At 49.5% G+C, this 19,241-nt stretch overlaps 1 protein-coding gene and 1 long non-coding RNA gene across 4 annotated transcripts in view; one reads left to right on the top strand and one right to left on the bottom strand.

Moving 5' to 3' along the window:
* The window catches only part of LZTS3 (leucine zipper tumor suppressor family member 3), a 56,681-nt gene that overhangs the window by 27,209 nt on the left and 10,231 nt on the right, over positions 1-19,241 (bottom strand). The window lies entirely within an intron of this gene.
* On the top strand, positions 10,485-19,053 carry LOC128852004 (uncharacterized). 2 transcript variants are annotated; one of them, XR_008449607.1, is made up of 3 exons: positions 10,485-10,942; positions 17,258-17,374; positions 18,708-19,053. It is a non-coding gene; the product is annotated as an uncharacterized LOC128852004 (long non-coding RNA). The 2 variants fall into 2 exon arrangements; XR_008449608.1 differs by lacking the exon at positions 10,485-10,942 and adding an exon at positions 14,999-15,083.

Raw genomic sequence — 19,241 nt, 5'->3', positions numbered from 1 at the left:
ATGGAAGAGGCTTTGGAGAATGCTGGAAACTCTGGGATCATCCATACTCCTGGTGCTTGCAGGCAAGTCATAAACATCTGAACCCTGAACTCCCATTTTTTACCCAGGTCTCCATTCGCTGTGACATAAACCTCTGCACCCACTGAGCTCACCCCCACCAAAGCTCCTCCACCACCTCTGAGGGGCAACAGAGATCCTCCTGCACAGCCAGCTGCATCCAGGCCGTTGTGTTTCCCTGTCCTCATGGGACAAAACCAGCAAGGCTTGGTCTCATCTCTTTGGGGGTTCTATCCATCTCTGCACTGCCCTTTTTTGGGTACCCAGAGCCAATCACCTGTGGTGCCTCCAGGTGATGGTTCCTGTTCACCACCATAGAAGACTCTGGCTGGAGAACCACAGGTCTGACAAGGGGTTCTTAGCAACTTTTAGCAACCTGACGTAGTGGAAGGTGTCTCTGCCCATGGCAGAGGGGGTGGAACTAAGTGTTCTTTAAGATCTTTTACAACCCAAACCATTCTATGATTCTTAATTGCTTGTTAAGTTAGGCAAGATCATTGTTATCAAGATAACTTGCAAGAGATTTTCTTTCCAAGACAAGTTTGGCTCCATAGCTCATCTTGTGGGGACACTGGGTAGCTGATGGAGTGGCGGTCAGAGCATCCTTTACAGCTGGTCTTTGAGCTCATGAAAGGGGTTGGAAAGGATATAGAAGGGGAACTGGAAAGTTTGGCTGAAAGCGTGAGGGCCAGCTCACCCATTTGGGGGAATTCTGGAGCCACAAGCTGTGTGGAGCCGGGGGTGGGAAGCAGAAACCAGTCTGAAGCTGGAGTGTGAACTCAGACTCGAATACAGCGAGTGCTATACGAGCCACTCAAACAAGGTAACCTCCAGCCTTGTATTACAGGATTTGGGGCTACCCACCCAGAAAGCCATCCCTACCCAGCCGTGATGGACTGGCCTCCTCCTACCTATGGAAAGAGGCTTTGAACATCCACCTGGACCCAAACCTCCATCCCTCAAAGTGCTCTTGAAGCTGGTTACATCTTTCCCCTTTCTCCCTCAGTTCAACAGCAGGGAAGGCTATCACTTCACATGGCTCACGTTGAGGGTGCGCACGGCATCCATCAGTCCTGAATCCCAGTTTAATCCTTTTGGGTGAGACATTATGGGCGTGGTTTTCCTTGTTCAGCCCTGGTATATGGCTCGGGATCAGCCCTGTATCCAACCATTATATCCCACTCTGGTTTCCCCTGCAGGGCCATGGAAGCAATCCCAGTCTTTGCCCTAAAACAGCCAAGAGAAACACAGCAGCCCCGAGGCAGTACCACCAGACATCAGAGGCTCCTCTGTCTCTGGAAGGGCACCACCAGCTCTTCAATGAGTCTACCCTGACTTTCCCAGCTCCAGCAGCTCATGCCAGAGAAGCAGCCCCTCTCCAAATCTCTCTTTCCACACTAGGCTGAAGCTGTTCATGACCATGATGACCGTGCCAAGGTGATGGATCTCTGGAACAAGTCTTGAGACTGCAAAGTGTTTAGCAGGACAAGAAGAAAGAAGCAGATTCTATTCCTCTACTTAATGGATCCCTTGGACGGGCTGCTGTCAAAGGAGACCCTGTTGAATTTCTCTCTTCTGCAATAAACTTCAGTTTTCAGAAAGAAAAATTCTGGGTTTTTTTTTTCCTCTGTTTTTCCTCAAAGTCTTCTTCCTCTTGAGGACAGGAAAAATCAACCCTACCAAACCCCAAACTCTTTATTCCCCAGATCCTTTTCCTTTTCCTTGCAGAACTGGCATGCTCTGAGCATCTCCCCGGCAGGGTGATGTCACTCTTCTTAGAGACATTTCAAGATCTTAAAGCTCTTTGGGGTCTCTGGACTGCAGCTGCAGAAGTGTAAGTGTTTCTGCACTAAGGACCAAAATATCAGCTGCAGTGAAGTCTGAAGGAGCATCACTGGCCCAGCACTTTCCCTGGGGAACGGCAGAAAGCATTGATGTGCTCAAGGTAGACATAGAAACGGATATAGGAGTGGAGATGCCTGGCTCTATGCATTGGGATTTCTTCCCTAAAAGCTCTGGGAGGAACTTCTCAGAGCAAAAAATCTTGATGTGAGCAAGACTCTTCTTCCTCCCTCCAGCTAACCTCCTTTATTTGCAGGGAAGCTCACTTTCAAAGCCTTGAGGAGCAGAAAAAACTCCTAAGTGAGAGCCTCCTGGCTGTCGCTTGTGCTTTCAGGTCATGAGTGAGGTGAAGGCATCTCCACCCTGAGATGTCTTCGTGCCCTGGGTGGGCAATGCCAAAGCCAACTTTGTCTAGTGATGATGACAGTCCCGCATAGGCTGTGGAGTTGGGCTAGAGACTTCCAAAGCTTTCAAACCAACATCATAACTTCAGACCTCAGCTGTGAACTAATTGCTTTTGTAATAAGTTCTTGACATCCAGCAGGTTGCATGCTGAAAGCAGATGTCATGTATTACCTCCAGATCAGCCTTTGTTTGAAGCTCTTCCTCAGTCTCTGTTATTAGACCAGAGATTTCCAGCCTGGTCTTTGGAGTAAGGACCTGAGCCTGCTTTCTGCGACAGTCAATGGGTGTTGAACATGCAAGGACTTGGTTCTGGAGAGACATTTCTTCACTTGATTGTTGTGGATGTCTTGCCTAGACCATAGGGACCATAGCCAAATGAGCAGAGAGCTGCTGGTAGGTTGGTGTGGCTTTGCCGTGCTAGAAAATTCAACTTTACTGGTAGGAGAGCTGATAAAATCACCACCAATCTGCACAATCTGAGCAAACTCTGTGGTTGAGCTCCCAGGAAAAATGTCACGTGAACACACAATGTTTATTTACGCAAGAAGAAGCTGTTGACTGCTTATGGGATGTAAAAGCCTTCTCTGTATCTGGAGGTTCACCTGCACCTGTACCTGTGCAGTGGGATCCCACTATTGAACTGGTCTGGAACTTAAAATGCTGGAAGAGGTTGTTCCTGCTTCTTAAATGGAATAATTTGAGTCCATATGAAGCCTCTTCATACCCACACAGAGCTGTGAATGGAAGACGACCTTCTCCAAGCTGCAGCAGGGGCCTGGCAGGGGGTCCTGAGGCTGGTTTGGCACTGCAAAGCTGGATTGATGCCATCTCCTATGGTGGGGGGACACTTTCTATCTCCAATCCATGATGACATCTGCCTGCTCAGCTTGAGGCAACACGAACAAGCCAAAAGACTCTGGTTTATGTCATCCAGAGAGATGGTTTCCGATTCTGGCAAAGACCTCCCTGCTGGTTTAAGCTGTCTCCTCCTGTATCGACACAGAGCAGACAAAGCCTCTGCAGCGCTGTCAAGCCCCAACCTGGTGCATCGCCCAGGTCTTCCCATAAATCAAGGGAGGCTCCTGCATCTCTAGCTGCTGGTGCTGAAAATCCAGCATGTCTGCTGGGATGCTCCAATGTGGTGGCTTGGCCATGCTACGTAGGTGCGTGGGGGGAAGATGTGATGCTGTGTAAAAGCTAGTCCTAACCATATGTCCCTCTTGTCCTGTGCCTGTTCACTGTAACTGAAGAAACGGGCATTAAATGACCACCTTCCTTCCTGCAGCTGAGGAATGAGCGGAGCGGGGTTTTGTTCTCCAGCCCTCAATCCACACAGCCTTCGCTGGGGAGGAGAGCGCCTGTTTCTCTGGCAGGAGCTCGAACCGCATTAATGCTGGCCAAGATGTTCATCTAGAACTTATAAGCTGGAAAATAAAAGGAGAGGAGGAACGTTGTCCTTTTTCCCTGGCTCTCACTTCATGCCTTGGCTGAAAAACCCCAAGAGAAGCAGTGATGGTAGCAATGCTGACGAGGTACCAGGCAGTAGCCTTGAGAAAGTCAGGGGCTACCAGGTTTTCCAACTGATTTCTAAAGTGGAGAAGCTTGCTTTAACATTCTTGGGTGGTTATCCAGAAAGACGGAGGCAAAACTCCCCTTCACAGTCCCAAAGCAGGCCAGGTCTGGCAAAAATAAGTTGGAGAAAAACAAATTTTGGGCAAGATTTGCACTGAAATCACCAGATCACCACTTAGGTCTTTTCAAAGTGCCATATCTGCCCACATCGGGATTCAGCACAGCTCTTTTCAGCATTACAAGGGAGGAACATCGGGGTTAGATCCTCAGTGGTGTCTATGCATGATGCTTCTTCCACACACACTGTCCCTGCCCACCAGTTCCATCTCCTTCCTGGCCAAGGACTCTGGCTAAGACGAGGTGGGTGAACGGCTTCAGCAAAAGCAGAAGCCAGAGGGTCCTCTACCTCTGGGAAGAAGGAGGTTCTGGAAGGGTGATGGAGGACCAAGCAGGAAGCCTGAAGCACCTCCACGGTGCCTCTCTGTATAGGACCCAAGGTCTACGCTCCCTTTCCAATCCCCAGGAATCCAGCCGACACAGTTGACAGACCACAGGGAGGAGGATTGGGTTGATTGAAGATGTGGGCTGAAATGCCATCTAAATCCATGACCAGCCGATGGCCCTGGGCTCAGTTGGGAGTTTACAGTTGTGGTTAATAAATGACGTGAGAACAACAAACACATTGCCCAGCTATTGACTTCGCCATGGTTTCTTTATCCTCAGAGAAATGTGACTATTCCCTACCCTAAAGCCAAATCACTCTGCAGTTCCTGGCGCTGGACCATGTCTGGAAACAAGTTTCCCCAGTGGGCAAACCAGTGGTTTTGTCTCTGCTCCCAGCTCCAGCTCCCAGCTCTCTTGTTTCCTTTTCTGTAGATCATGTACGGCCAATTCCCCCTTCCTCAGCTCTCCAAACTCTTCCTGATGTCTTCTTCTTGGCCACTGAAGGATTCAGGCTTTGCTCATCTCCAGTCCTCCTCAAGCCGTGCTTTGGCTCAGATGCCGTGTGGAGCAAATGAGAAAGGTCTTCACAACCCAGCTTTGCAACCTTAACTGGTGGCAGGACCGGCCGGAGCCAGGAGTCACCTCTCCCTATCATGTATTAGCCCTAAAGCACAGCAAGAAAGGACTCAGGATTGGCAAGAGGGATGGAAGAGGGTAGGAGTGGGCAGGTGCTCAACCATAATACATGCGGCAAGTATGGGGTGATGCCTCCAGGATGTTTATCAACCTTTTCTCCTGAATATTTGCAGTTAAGGCAGGGTTTACTGGTCATGTCAGGGGACTGCGTCCTCTCTGAACAGCACTGGTGATGAAAGCCTAGATCCACATCTCTGACCTCTGTTTCCTGTCCAGCAACAGGAGAAAAGCAGTGGGACAGAGAGAATATGGAGCAATAAACTCAGAAGGGGTCCGCAGGCAAAAATCAGGCTGCTTTGGAAGCATTTTTGGCTGGACACCTGCAATCACGCTGTGATTTTGCCCAGGCAGAAGTGACTTTGTGGGTCATCTGAGAGATCTTTGTGCACCCTGGAGTGACCTTCAGAACAACCGAAGTGTTTGTGTCTCACAAAGTCACCCTCCCTGCAATGACAAACTTTCTTCTGCAGTTTGGAATCCTCCAGCTGTTTCTCAGTGACGGGACAGTGGGCTTTCCATGCAGGTGCTCCTCCATGGCATGCAGGATGGAGCAGACGGCTGCCTGGCTGACATCCAAGCCATAGTAGATGCCAGGGCTGGAGGGACACCTGGCTCTGATGTGACCCTCTTCCAGTCCATCAGGTGGAAATGTGGATGGGGACCTCTTCCCAGCCGTGCTGAAGCCAACACAGCAGATGCGAAGCCGTTAACTCCTTTTGCTCCTTCATTGATGTGGCAGACAGGGAAACCTAGGAACAGACTTTCTACCTAGCAAACTGCCCTTCTGCTTCTTGTCCACTTGGCCTACTGACCTCACCCCATCACCTTCTGAATAAGCCATAAAGAGCTGAGGGTGAAAAACAGAAGAAGGAGTTGAGGGGAAAGTAGGGGATGGGCCAGAGAGGGAAAATTTCCATAACTGCATAAGTGCAGGCGATTACATAAGGGCATCTTGCGTCATCTGCGGCTGGCATCTCCAGAGATGTAATTACATCTGCACCACACATCTAAAGAAAATATTATCATGTTAGCTTCCAAATCCTATAATTAGCTCTCGCAAGATATGTGCCAGGGGCTTTATAATTTCATATACATTGGCTATATAGCTAGACACAGAGATACGGATGTATTTTATTTGCCAGCTAGGAAAAGAATTGGAGTTCCGTGTGGCAGCAGACCCGAATCCCCGTGGAAAAGGATGGCTCTGAGGTTTTGAAGCGGTATGGAATGAGTGAAATATTTTTGTGGTCTCCTTCACAGCCTGCTGGGCTGGTGGGGATCTGGTGGGAGGGCAGGACAGGCAAAGCCTTGCTTGGCTTTCCATCCTCCTTCAAATGCTCTTTGATTTCTGCCCCGGTGCTGTGAACCTTGGGAAGCTATTTTTCACTTGCTAAATGAATTATCTGATTTGCAGGGAGGTGTTGCTCTCACGGGTTTCTGGGCTGTCTGCTCAGTCCTATTAAACAAACCCTTTTGCTTGCCTGGCTTTAGACTTCAGAACCAGCTTTGGGCTTTGAAAATTTCTCGCTTCTTTCAGACCCACTGTAAAAGGAAAAGAATGCTTTGCAGTGGATGCAGACTTGGTTTGATGGTGGCCCTTTCGTGTGCTCTGTCTTGCTCATGGAATTGGAGACACCACGGGGTAAGGCTCTGCACTCCAAGGGCAGCTGCCCATTCACAGAGTCTGGCAGCAAACTTTGGGGCAGGGATAGAGGATGAATGAGGCATAGTTTTGGTTTCTTTCACATTTTCCATTTGTTCATAAATGGCCTGAGAGCAGTAGAAGGTGCTGCAAATGCAGTTGTGAGGAGGTCTGTCCAGATCATAGAACCATCATAGAATCATAGAATGGTTTGAGTTGGGAAGGGCCTTAAAGCCCATCCAGCTCCCACCCCCCTGCCATGGGCAGGGACACCTCCCACTGGATCAGGCTGCGCAAGATCCCATCCAACCTGGCCTTGCACACCTCCAGGGATGGGGCAGTCCATGACTTCTCTGGGCAACCCATGCCAGGGCCTCACCACCCTCACAGGAAAACATTTCTTCCTAAGATCTAAATCCCCCCTCTTTCAGCTTAAAACTGTTCCTTCTTGTCCTGTTGTTGCACTCCCATATCAAGAGCCCCTCCTCAGCTTCTCTGTAGCCCCCGTTCTAAGTCTCTATGATTCAATGAAGGAAGAGGAGAACTACAAAGGCCAACAGAGCTATAGTTAGGGCCAGATCTAATGAAACCCTGCAAGCTGCCCTGTGGTGGCTAAATAAATCATCCAGCGGATGCAAGGGGAGACCTGCTGGAAAAGATCATTTTGCTTCTGTTCACAATCACTCTCATCGGCTGTAGGACCTTTGGTGTCAGTGATCAGAAGTGGTGTTTCTAGGCAAAGAAAACCCATAAGGACCCAAGTGAGGCAATAGACAAAAAAATTCATGGTGTCCTGTCACTGCTGACCCTGTCTCCAGCCCAAACCTTCTTGCAATGCCCTGTCCCTTCTTCTGAAGGTCTGGTGTCCTGTTGTGCTTTTCCCACTGTGCCCTATGACTGATGCCAAACCATTCTCCACTGCATCTGTCAGCCAGAAGATGACCATCACTGGTCAAAATCTGATGGGCAGCGGCCCTGTCCTTACTAGAAACATTTCTTCCCTCCCATTGCAGACTTTCATGCCTTTTATAGCTGTTGCATTCACCCAAGCTTTGCAAAACTGCTTATGGAGCGATGGTGTTTGGGCTACTCCGTAATGCGGTGGTGTGTTTTGTGCCTCAGCCTCCGGGAAAAAAAAAGCTGCTCACATTGCCCTCCTGCCTTAACTCTGCTTGTGTCTGGTTTTTGCTTTGCTTGGTGCCAAAGCAGCATTGGTTGCACCTGTGAGAAACGGCTTCAAACAGTTTTATGAGGGCAGGGGTAAATTAAGTGTGTAGATAACCTGGTAAGCAAACAGTCCTTGAGATGCTTTACCTCCAGACGGCCAACAGCGCTTCTGCTACTGAGAGGAAAGCGGTATTGGGCTCCCATGGTGCTGCTTCCACCCTGGTGCACCTGGGGGACCATTAAAACCCTCCTCTTCTTCAGAAATGATTTCCTCCCCCAAAGCGTCAGTGTCAGAAGGAGAAGGTAGGGAATGATGCCCCGATCACAAAGCAGTGGGCACGTCTTTCTGAGTGGAAAGGAGACAAAGGTGGAGAAGGGCAGGGCTGCTGGGGGGGGAAGGGAAAGCAGTTTTGTAAATGATTTGCAGAGAAGAAAACAAGCTCCTGGGTGTTTTCAGAGGAACACAGCAATTCTCAGTTCACAGGGGATGAGGAGGTATGGCCGAGGACTTGGACTCAGATATTCTGATCTACATACCAAGCCCAGGTCCTGTCTCCCAGCAGCGGCCAAAAGCCCAGGGCAAAGCAGAAAGAGCAGAGCAAGCACCCCTGATATTCCTTCTCCAGGCTCCACAGTTCTCATGTCTCCCATTAGCTACCATTTTTCTAGGATGAGGAATGCCAGGCTCATCCTCATGCAGAAACCATGCCAGACCCTGCCATGTTCCTCCTAACTTATTCTCATGCCGTTCCCATCACAGCTGATGTCCTCCCTGTCCTCCCACGTGCATGTCTCTGCACCGCTCTTGGTGAAACAGTTTCCATCCCACACACAAAGCTGCTTTTCTTCTTTAACCACCTCTTGGACCTCAGCTTCTTCCAGTTGCTGATAACCAGTCAGTGTCAGATCAGCAGGAACCAGTCCATGGACACTGTAAAGCTCCTCATGGCCAGGATCAAGTCCTAAATGCCTCTGCTTCTGCTCGTGTCTCCACACCAGGCAGCAAAATGCCTTCTCTAAAATCAGTGATGCCCTTGACACCCACATATGTCTTTTGGAACGAGATTGAACACTGAATTTCCACTAACAGCATGGCTACCCTCCATCATCTCTAGCCTAAACCCAATGACCATCTTCTCCAGAGCTGTAAATACGCCAGAAGCAGGTGCTTTAGTCCCCATCCTATCTGCATCTCGGAGCGGCGAGGTGTTTAATCGTCCACATCCCATGCACAGCTCACTGCTTCTCCTGGTCCCAAAGCTCCAAACACACTTTAGAACAGCCCTTTAACCTCTGTCTAGCTGATGTTTCCACCATGCGTGAAGCCAAGCATGCTGTGAACGCCGGCACACCTCAACATCATGGCAAGTGTCTTAGGGAGCCAGGCAGGGCTCGAAAGCAAGGGGAGCTTCAACCTGGTTTGCCCTGGAGGCCGCTCGGGGCAAGCATGTCCTGAAACCAAGACCAGCCTTTCTCAAGGTCAAATGATCTCTAGATGATGATGTGAGACCTGTTATTATTCCATTATGAGATTTATTCCCTCTGACATTGATGATTTTATAGATTTGTAGACCGTTATATATGGATCTCCTCCCCAGTCATTTCATTCCCAGGCTGGAGATTTTTACCCTAGATAGTTGTTGTCCCCACTCCCTAACCACTCTCTTTTTCTGTATCTTTACCAGTCCTGGTGTATCTTTTGTGGAAACCAATTGTTGGGACCAGAAATCTTGAAGGAATAAAGCAAGTCCAGGGGGAACTACTAGACAGTAGTTTTAAGCAGACTTGTGGTACACGTTAGATGGGGATCTTCTCCTCCTTGCTACTTACTGAGCATGGACAACATGCCAGCCCTTCAAAACACCCCTCTTCCATTCTTCCAGTAGGTTTTCATACATTGTTCAGTTCTGCATGGCCACCTTGCAGTAAGCAAATTGCCAATAAACTACAGATCAGCGCAGTGATCCATTCAGGATCCGTTCAGCCCCAACTGCACGAGGAGAAGACCTTGATGACCAAGCCTCATGCATCCATCCTACTTCCCACCCCTATGCTTGATGCTGTCCATCCAACCTGAATCAAAGAATTGTGGAATGATACAATAATTAAGGTTGGAAAAGACCTCCAAGATCATCCAGTCCAACCATCAGCCCAACCCCACCGTGCCTACTAAACCATGTCCCGAAGTGCAACATCTACACGTTTTTTGAACGCCTCTGGGGAAGGTGACTCCACCACTGCCCTGGGCGGCTTGTTTCAATGCTTCACCACTCTTTCAGGAAAGAAGTTTTTCCCTAATATCCTATCTAAACCACCCTAGCGCAACTTGAAGCCATTTCCTCTTGTCCTATCACTTGGCAGAAGAGACCAACACCCACCTTGCTACAACCTCCTTTTAGGTAGTTGTAGAGAGCAATAAGGTCTCCCCTCAGCCTCCTCTTCTCCAGGCTACACAAATCAGTTCAGCACATATGGCCTAAAGCGAGGCAAAGGCTCCCAGGGCTTTATGCTGGTTTGGGGCAAAGATGTACAAAGGGCAAAGGCGTCTGCCTGGGGTTGAACCACCACCTGGTCTCCTCACCCCTGTTTGTTTTTCTCAGCCCTGCCTGGAGCTCAGGACAGCAGGGTGCCTCAGAAGTGCGTGTAAAATGGGAAGCACTTGTGAAACAAGCTCCAAAGGAGCTTGGCACATGTTACAAGCTCGCACTTCATATATTTGGGGCAGAATTCGTCCCAGTACAGCATCCTCATTAATTTGTCTGGGCTGCGAGCATTCCCACGCTGCTTGTCTCACCTGTGCTGCTGACAGGGGCTGCCGCGGGATCTGCCTCTACAAGTATTTTCAGCATTTTCTCCTCTGTAGGTTTTTAAAAGAATCCGTGGTGATGAATTGCTCAGACATCCCCGGGAGGCTTTACAAAAGCATTGGTGGCTTTGGGGCAGTGCTACAGACGGATGCAGTTGGGAGCAGGGCTCCAGCCATGGCCAAATGACATACGGATGTCGATCTCTGTCTCCTTTTCAGCATGGAAAGGAGAAGCACTCCGAAACCATCAGCAAGTAAAGGAAGAACTAGAGAAGAAAAGGAAGAAACTGCTTTCTTCATGCCACTCCCTGGTGAGGGATGCAGCTGTTCCCCAGGGAAGCAGTCATGGCACCAAGCCTGACAATACTCCAGAAGCATTTAGCCAACACCCTCAGACACACAGTGTGAATGTTGAGGTTGTTCTATGCAGGGACAGGAGTTGGACTTGATGATCCTTGTGAGTCCCTTCCAGCTCAGGACATTCCATGATGCTACGATGCTCAGGGAATACCTGGGATTTGAGGGGAAACTTGACAAGTTCATGGACCAGAAATGCATCATGAGCGAGTGCAAAATGCGCAGAAGTCAAATTTGGGGGTGTATTGAGGGAACATTAAGCAGGCTGTCAAACTGACTATTTCCTATCTATCCTTGCCTGTTGGTTGTACCGATTTTCCCTGCTGTTCATCCCTAGAACACTAAGTGCCCCCGCCATGTCCAGGAAGGCAACAGGTCGGAGAGAGACCTGGGAAAGCTCAAATGATCAGAATCCAGAGAGTCTTGTGTGCCTGATACTTAGAATACATCACCACAAAACATCTTAATATTTTTCTAAAGAAAGCTGACCCTGGAGGATAGATTATTGGCATGAAGGTAGCTAAATTTACATCACTTGCCTGGCTTGATTACTTACACGCTGAAAATACAGAGCGAGTTTTTCAGTGGGATCATCCTAGAATCATCATAGAATGGTTTGGGTTGGGAGGGACCTTAAAGATCATCTCCACAAACCCACATTTCACTGTTGAGGAAACCTTGTCTTTCTTGTTTCAGGCAAGGGTGGCCAGGATTGGGTATGAGACAGATGGAAAGGAGGGGACATAGCTCTGAAGAGGAGAGAGGCAGGCTGGGCAGCCGTGGGAGCAAGGCAGGGCATGAAACTCATCTGCAGTAGGAGGGTGGGATGGTAGAGAGAGGGAGATGGTGGCTTCTGTGTGATGGTGGGCATGCTGTGGTGAGCAAAAACATCCCTAGGAAATGGCAGTTTGACATCTGAGGAGGAGTGAAGGAGCCAAATCCTTAACGACAAGCACTATACAGTGTCATGGATCATGGGCCACCCAAAGCATGATTGCCCTAGGGCAAGTGCAAGGAGTGGCTTGGCTCAGAGGCAACACTATCCTGGAGCCCAGTGGGAAGCTGGAGAAGTCCCGTGATGCCACGCTAGCAGGTAGACAAGTTGGAGGAGTCAGCGGGCTGTGTTGACTTCCAGAGAATCATAGAATCATAGAATCACCAGGTTGGAGAGGACCCACTGGATCATTGAGTCCAACCATTCCTAACACTCCCTTAAACCACGTCCCTCAGCACTTCATCCACCCATTCCTTAAACACCTCCAGGGAAGGTGACTCGACCACCTCCCTGGGCAGCTGTTCCAGTGCCCGACGACTCTTTCCGTGAAGAATTTTTTTCTGATATCCAGCCTGAACCTCCCCTGGCAGAGCTTCAGGCCATTCCCTCTTGTCCTGTCCTCAGTCACTTGGAAGAAGAGCCCAGCTCCCTCCTCTCCACAACCTCCTTTCAGGTAGTTGTAGAGAGTAAAAAGGTGTCCCAAGGGATGAAGAAGGGATGCCAAGAAACATGACTTACCAGCACAGCAACCCAGGACAGCAGAGACGGCACAGGTACATTGAGCTTCACTGTGCCAGGTGGTCCCTAGTCCCAGGAGGAGTGCAAGCTCTTCAGAAGCTCTCCATCACTTGGTGAGGAGATTTTTATCTCAGGACAAGTGGATTCCTGTCAGGGAAATCACCTTGATGCAAACAAGCCTCTGAGTACTTGAAGAAGCAGATAGGTAAGGCTTAGATAAAATTTCTGTACAAGGCTTCTTGCCTTGTCTCCATGGCTCCTAACAGCCTTCTCCTGGTCACCTTGATCCTGCCTTCTTCATCCTCTCTTCTCAGTCACCCGGATCCTGTACTCTTCACCACCTCAACCTATGAGCAACTTGGTCTAGTGGAAAATGTCCCTGACCGTGGTGGGGGGTTTGGAACTGGATGATCTTTAAGTTCCCTTCCAACCCAAACCATTCTATGATTCTGTGGCACACACAAGGTCCTATTTTCTGCTGAATGCCTTACTGCAGCACAGGTGGGCACATTCAGGTATAGAAAACCCCACTGATAGAGATAAACTCCAGAAGGGACCCCAGAATATCCCTGGAGAAGGAGAAGAGAGTGAGGGTGCCCAGTCCACCCTCCTTTCAAGCTTGTCTCTTCTGGGAAGCTGACACATCTCCCTCAGTCCTTCTCAGTGCCATCTCTCACCACCCCTGCATGCTTGTGAGGACAGGATTGTCCCTCAGAGGATGCCCAAGGGTCACCCTGGAGACAGACGCATGGTCTGTTTGGAGCAGAGCAGAGAAAGGCGATTTCCCCACAGCCCGTGACGTGTCTTAGGAATTTGTGGTCTGTGACGGGTGAGTCAATGTGAGCGGGAAAAGTCTGGCTATTTTTAAGACCACTGACATTTGGGGTGTTTAACCCCTCTCCTTCCTCCCACAGACGGCTTCTCAGCAGTGCCTTGCTTGTGGCATAGCCACCTCAGATGAGGAGTGAAGTCAAAGGCATAGCTCAACAGCCATCATCAATGCAATATTGACAACAATGGTTCTTCAGAGGTTGTGCCAGACTAGATGCCAGCAAAAAAGACCCAAGGCAAATAGATGCCAGCCTCACAGGGTGGTGCTTCCTAGGATCATAGAATGGGTTGGGTTGGAAGGAACCTTGAAGATCTCCCAGTTCCAACCTCCCTGCCATGGGCAGGGACATCTCCCACTGGATCAGGCTCCCCAAGGTCCCATCCAACCTGGGCTTGAACACCTCCAGGGATGGGGCAGCCATGACTTCTCTGGGCAACCTGTGCCAGTGCCTCACCACCCTCAAAGGAAGATATTTCTTCCTGAGATCTCATCTAAATCTTCCCTCTTTCAGTTTAAAATCATTACCCCTTGTCCTATCCCTGCACTCCATTTCCTCCAAACTGGATTTCAGTTGTCTCTGGTTTCAAGTCCACTCTCTCCTCCATCTCAAAGTCCTCCACCTCTTCCTGAGTCCCTTGCATTGGAATGGCTCAAAGGTCCCTTCTCAAAAAGCCCCACTTAGTGATTCCAGCTAAAGAGCAGAAATGCAGGGAAGATCACCCAAATTATTTTGGAGATGCAGGGTGTAGGAGTCTGTCCATCTGCCTCTGGCCATCTCAGCTGACATCACAGCCAAAGACAACACAGCCTCCAAAACCCACTGGGAGACCCCGCGCAGCCATGGAGCCCTGTTGGCTGTGGTGGCTGCAGAAGATGGGGATCCATGTGTGTTTAATGGTGTTTAAGCCAGATGCAAACAGCTTTGTGAGTTTTAGTGCCAGATGGCTCTGTTTTCCCTGCAAGAGCCCATCCTGTCCTGCTCAGCCCTTCCCACCAAGAAGTGTTCCCTCTCCAGCACCCAGAACCTCATGGTCCTTACCCAACCTGCCAAAAGCTCTGCGGTTTGATCACCGGGGACTTCTCCCACCAAAAGGAAGGTGCAGAGGGATGTCCCACTGCTGCAGACACCCAACCCACAGCTGCAGCTGGAATTAAAGGAAGGGTTGTCATTGATATTTTGGGAGCCATTTCCTTCCCCTCCCCCAGAATAGCTTTTTGTCTTTGGGTTTATTTTCTTTCTTGCATTAAAAAGGTTTGACCCTGAAGTGTTTTGAATGGATTCAAACGTGGCATAGAATGCCTTTTGGGATGTGGCTTTTTCAGGATAAGAGAGAGAGAAGGGACTTTCATTGTGTCCAACCCTGCAGACCTTCAGCAGGGAAAAGCATCGCCTTCTACCTCTGTTGCTTTCTGCCTTTGTTTCTCTCTGAGTCCCACGTCCTCACCCAACTCCTCCCTTAGATCAAACCAGCCAGCCACCCCCACGTGTGTCACTCATCCTTTGCAAAGCTGTTCAGCGACAGCTCCACCAGCAAAACTCCTCCACAGTGGTAAAAATGCCTTTTCTACCTCTTGGTCGGCTCGTACACGGCCGGGTCTAATGCGTTCTGTTTAATGAGTTGCCAGGGGTCTTCTCCCCTCTGCTGCAGCAAGGACAAGTCATCTCAAAGTCCCAGTGTGCTCCTTGTGCTGCTGAGACCTCATGGATGGGTCCAACTGCTTCTTGCGTGTTTGGAAACTCAACAAACAGGTAAATAGTGCAAACCCAGGATCTCCCTTAGTATCACACAGAATGGTAGGGGTTGGAAGTGACCTCTGGAGATCATCCAGTCCAACCCCCCTGCCAAAGCTGCCTGCTTTCTACCTCTGCCAAGTGCTCAGGAAGAATCAGAGATGGTTATAGAGGGTAACAGGAGCCTCAGGTGATGCCCACCCACAAACCTGGCTACAGCGATGGTATCTGCAGCAACCACGACACTTGGCCCTTGGAACCCCTATGAACCCCCTACATGAGAACAGGGGAGGACAACGGATCCGCACAGATGGGGAGGTGACAGCACTCTGCAGCTGGGGTTGCAGGCAATGAGTGATGGCTTTACATGTGTTTGAGACCTGTTTATGATGTTTATTCAGGCGGTGGATGCCCAGCTAATAATTTGACCCTCTTGAAACAAAGAACAAAAGGTCTGGCTAACAATCTGGCTTTTTTAGTGGCGCTGGCAGAGAGTCTAAGAGTCTTGGAGACCCTAGTTACATTCGGACTGTCTTTGCTCCACTCAAAACACAGAAGAACCAACACTGGCTATCAGGACAAGAATTTCTTGCTATTTTGGCTCAAGAAAGTTACAGCATTTACTCTGCAATTCAGTTTGCAATGAATTAACTCCTTTCCCAAGCACTGACCATACCAGATCTCCTGAAGTTTCGTGAAAAACAGGGAGGAATTGACTTTTGATTTAATCTAGCACAACGAAGTGCAGTGAAATAACTGAGCTGCAGCAGCTTTCCCTGTCCCCAGGCTGGAGATCAGAAAACTGCTGATACAACAGAGAAAAGGCAGAAACGCTCAATAATTTCTCTTCTGGCTTTGGCAAAAGCAGGCTGATGTTCTCATACGGCATAGGGGCAACAAAGTGCTTTCTAGTCCATTAGTGACCTAGAATAACACTAAATGGCATGGCCTAGGGATAAACATTTTTAAACAGCAGGCTGAGGTTAATTTGCTCCCAAAGGTCCCCTAAAAGCAGGGTGACGAGTGGTGTGGCCTGGCTGCTCGTCCTAGAATCACAGACTCATAGAATGGTTTGGGTTGGAAGGGACATTGAAGATCCCCCAGTTCCAACTCCCTGCCATGGGCAGGGACACTTCCCACTGGATCAGGCTGCTCAAAGCCCCATCCAACCTGGCCTTGAACCCCTCCAGGGATGGGGCAGCCCTGTGCAACCTGTGCCAGTGCCTCACCACCCTCACCAGTCCTTGGATTTCTTTCTGATCCTAGAAGACTGGAAAGATGATAATTGCAGGGCAATATTCAGGAAAAGGGGAAAGAAGAAAGAGCTGGAGTGATGCAGCTTAGCCCAGCAGAAAGCAATGCAGGACCAGAGGGATGGAGCGTGGGAAGCTGTCAATATAAATAGATGGCTCATGTGGAATAGGACTTTGCAGATTCGTTCAACTTCGTTTGGAGCAGGCTGCATTAGATGGCCCAGGCAACTTCACAGATGGAAATGTGCTTGTGTGAGGCGCTCTTGTTTGTAGAAACATGGTTATTCTGGTTACAAAATGAACATGAGTTATCATTAAAGCATATGATTGGGAGCGGTGAAGTGATGGATCTTGAGTAGATGCCAAGTGGGCTGGGGAAGGAGTGTTTCTGGTTGGGCTCCACAGACGTCCTCCCAGCCTTCATCCTCCCTGATCATCTGCTACTTAGAGCAAAACAGACTAGGAAGAGGAAAAACTGCACTGATCCTTCCCTATATCTTCCCTGCCACAAAGCTTTTCAGGATACCTCATGCCTCAGGCTGCTTTTGGACCCCCCAAATGATTTGACGCCATCAGAGGGCACTCACTCTCCGTGACACCTTCTGGTCCCTCCTCAGCCATTTTAATGGTGTTTTGTCTTCCCTGACATCCCCTGGCAGTGAATTTTGCAATGGAATTGTGCCCTCTGAGAAAAACTACATCATTTGGCTCATCTTTATCCCAATATCTGAGTGACCTCCAGCTGCATTTTGAGGAGGAACGAAGAGTCGCATCCACTCATCACTACATGCCATAAACAGTCTCCTTAATCCATGTTAGGCTCTATAGTAGCTAATGTGAATATGGATGAAGTTTTAGTCCATCTGAAGCACTCTGGGAATTAAAAATCATTGTATCAGTGATTGTACCCCTCTTCTAACTCCTCTGCCTCTCTACAAGGCACAGGGATACCTGGTATTGGAGAAGAAGGCATCTTACTGCTGTGATTCCCACCTCTTACATGCGACACGCTGGCCACTGCCACCCCTCGAGGAGGACGAGGCAGAATCCCCCAAGGTAATTCATGCCATTTACTGCAATCAGCTAATTAGCTAACAAGATCGATCCAAATGAAGTTGCGGTGTCAACAGCTATTAAACAAGTTTGCCCGTGCTGGAGTAATGCCATACCAGGAGGGTCTGCGAGAGGTGTTGGAGCTGAAAAGCCCTTGGGGATGGGAAATAGGAAGAGTTAGAGAGGATGCAGTGGGCAGCAGTGAAGCTGAGAGGGGAAGAAAGCATTGCTGAGACAAATTGAGGAGGAAAGGTGTTGAAAACTGAAGCAATCAGGTAATTGCTTGCTAATAGGAAGGGGATGACAGAAAGGGATGATGCCCACCAGGCAAGTTGAGGAGAGAAGAAGAAGGCAGTTCTCCATCAGGGAAATATCCAGGCTCCTCTGTAGGGAACCAGTCCAGAGGAGGGGAGCAGGGGGAGTTCTCCTCTCCTTGGCAATGCCGGGGTCAAATCCCTGCCCACAGGTATGGTGCAGGCAGTGGGCAGGAGGCAACACTCAGCCACATCCTCAACCTGCACAAGAACCGGCGCTGCAATTCAAAACCATCGCCACTTTTGGAAGTGATTTCTCAGCCTGGGCTCGCTTGGGATGCAACAATCTCCTGACACGAGTTAGAGCCAGGCTTGCTCCATTTTTCCGTGTGCATATCTATCTCCTTTGGGAAATGAAGACCTAAATCTGGATGGGACTACCAGGGTCGGATGTGGGACTCTGGGACCAGCTCCAACCCGGAGCCAGAGGCCAGTGTAAAGCCTGTAGAGGCATTGGCTAATCCTCCCCTAAGCCTGCTGTGATGGATTTAAAGGGTGTTTGTGTCGCTCGCCCCCAGGATCAAGATCCTTAAAGGATAAGTGTCCAGAGGAAATGAAGAGATTCTCATTCCCGTGGCAGGGCATGAAACAGAGACACGGCCCCTGCTGGGATGCGCCGGGGGGGCCGGTGTTATCTCCTGCGTGCTCTCCCTGAGAAGAGAGGGATGTGTCCTCTAATCTTGCACTGGACTTTCTGGCAGGGAGTTTTGCTGCCCAGCTCTGGAGCTGGCAGATGCCCTGGTTTTATCACAGCAGCTGGCCAAGAGAAATGTTATCCAGCAGCCCAAATCTCTGCCTATCTGTAAAACCCTGGAGGGGTGCTAAATTGTTTTTTACCCCCATGTCAAAGGTGGAGAACAGAAGTAAAAGGGTTTTCCCCATTTTCTGTCCTGACAGAAGCCAGGGCTGGGGTGAAAAACACTGTTGTTCTACCTGTCCTCAACTTCTCTGCTGAGGAGGGGAAAAGACGTCAACAAATTGATGGGAAAGTTCATTAAAGAAGGAATGACTGTGTTTTCCAGCTTCAAGGAACAACCTCGAGGTGACCGATGCATCTGCATAACCTGATGCTGAGATAACTGCGAGGACGACGTGGGGAGGCTGCTGAGGGATTTGCTCAGGTGACTGGCAGGACTTGTTTTTAGACTAAACAGACCCCTTTTTATCACTTGAAACCCCACACCTCCAACAGGAGGAAATGTATTTAACCAAGAAACACCACCATTAATCACCTCTGGAGCACGAGGCTTTGCTCACACCTTGGCTGAGGGACCTCTTCCCAGAGCCACGTACCCACCTCCCACAATGCTGGGCACAACCCAGCCCTGCTTGGAGCCAACTCACGCAGTACATTGCACGGAGAGGGAAATAATCCCTCCTTTCTTTTCCAGCTATCAGGAATGCACCACACCTGGTGCCTCTCAGGAGTGTTTGCAGTCCCGGCGGGTGCCTGGACTGGATTGTTTGCCCAGGAATTTATTTTGTATGTGTGTGTGTGTGTATTATTATTATTAAAAGCTAATTTGGGCCCCTGAGAGCATGGAGGGGAAAGACAA

The sequence above is a fragment of the Cuculus canorus genome, chromosome 4, assembly GCF_017976375.1.
Source record: "Cuculus canorus isolate bCucCan1 chromosome 4, bCucCan1.pri, whole genome shotgun sequence".
In the NCBI taxonomy this organism is placed as follows: Eukaryota; Metazoa; Chordata; class Aves; order Cuculiformes; family Cuculidae; genus Cuculus; species Cuculus canorus.
Note: the sequence above shows the minus strand (reverse complement) of the source record. Positions and strands in the feature narration are given on the sequence as shown.